Genomic DNA, 1,655 nt, shown 5'->3' with positions numbered 1-1,655 from the left:
ATGATCCCCTTTTCTGATCTTCTGACAAGCAAGAAGCAGAAGACATTGAAATAAAAAAATAAAAAAGGAACAAAAAACAATCCGTCTCTAAAAAACCAGGCCTCAAAACACATGCAAACAGCCATCAGGATCTTGCACAAAGAGGAGTGAAAAACTCCAAAGAAGATTTACCAAGGTTACCGATAGGACTATTGAATATAGGCAGCATAAAATGATGACATTTAATCAAAAGGGAACTCTAGTAGAGAGACTACCACAAGAATGAAGATAAAGAGTTTAGCAGTTTCATTTACCACCTATTTAGACATGTTTTATCATAAAGTTGTAAGTATGATAAATATCTCATTATATGGGTGCTTATTATTGGTACCTTTGTGTGCAAGTACACTTCCTTAGGATTATTTGAAGAAAACACTGTAATTTTATGGCCGCAGCTTGCAAGATATGTCAGGTTTTTTTTTTAAATGGAAGATACTCATTAAAAAATAAGTCTTAAAATATTCATGATTAATAAAGACAGTAAACACTGTTGACTTTGAATTTAACCTCCCTATTAAAAATGAGCATGACTGTATTTCTGTACATTCTTGAGTATTACAGAGATGATTTCCTTCCTTTACCTGAGTTTTAGTCTTCATTTTCTCTCTAAAAAGTGCCAAATGATCCATGACATTTGAAGATTAGTCCATTGTGTTCACAAACAGGTAAAACAATTCAACCAAAACCAAATTAGCTACTTTACTTAGGAGCTGAAGAAGATATAGTCCCAGAAACCAAAGTCCCAGATTTATTTGGTACTATCTATCTACTACCTTGCCCTGGTGGTGTATTGGTTAGAATGCAGTACTGCAGGCTACTTCTGCTCACTCCTGGCTGCCAGTTTGGCAGTTCGAGTCTCACCGGTTCAGGGTTGACTCAGGCTTCCATCCTTCCGAGGTCCGTAAAATGAGGACCCAGATTGTTGGGGGCAATATGCTGACTCTGTACACCACTTAGAGAGGGCTGTAAAGCACTGTGAAGTGGTATATAAGTCTAAGTGTAATTGCTATTGCTATTAAACTTCCAAATCTGGCTTTCTTTGACTTTTATTTACATTTAGCACAACTTCTAAAATTACATCCAACCTTGGCACGTAAAAGCTAGACTCTTTTCATACCTGCTTTCTACTAAACATAGAATGTGTTTCAACTAAAATAGAGAATGTTTTGACCGATAGATATTAAAAAATGGAAATAATTGTTACTTCATTCCAACTATTCTAGGATTATTCATCAGAGCACCTAACAATTCCTAATTTGAGATCTGCAATGAAGTGCATCTGAAGGATGCAAATTTCATCCCTTTAATATCATTTTCTTTTCTATTTGCTTTACTTTCCCGTCTATGCTTGATGAAGCATTCTACAACACTTAAAAGCCTGCATGTTACTGTTATTTATTAATTGATCTAATTAAGATATTACCAAAATACAAAATGAATATTGTAATGAAAACCTCTCAGATCAAACCTCAAAACTGTATGCTATCATTTCATCCTGCAAGCACACACAAAGATTTAAAGCTTTTACTTTCCTCTCCAATGATAACAATGCAAAATTATAACACTGGCTTATCTCAAAAGAACCACAGCTAACATTAACTACATCTTAAGGCATG

At 34.7% G+C, this 1,655-nt stretch overlaps 1 protein-coding gene across 1 annotated transcript in view; it reads right to left on the bottom strand.

Moving 5' to 3' along the window:
* NBAS (neuroblastoma amplified sequence) overlaps positions 1-1,655 on the bottom strand; it is a gene marked incomplete at its 3' end in the record, with an annotated part of 148,793 nt that overhangs the window by 119,230 nt on the left and 27,908 nt on the right. The gene's annotated exons all lie outside the window — the stretch shown is intronic.

This window comes from Protobothrops mucrosquamatus, unplaced genomic scaffold, assembly GCF_001527695.2.
Source record: "Protobothrops mucrosquamatus isolate PMUCROS unplaced genomic scaffold, P.Mucros_1.0 scaffold436, whole genome shotgun sequence".
Classification (NCBI taxonomy): domain Eukaryota; kingdom Metazoa; phylum Chordata; class Lepidosauria; order Squamata; family Viperidae; genus Protobothrops; species Protobothrops mucrosquamatus.
Note: the sequence above shows the minus strand (reverse complement) of the source record. Positions and strands in the feature narration are given on the sequence as shown.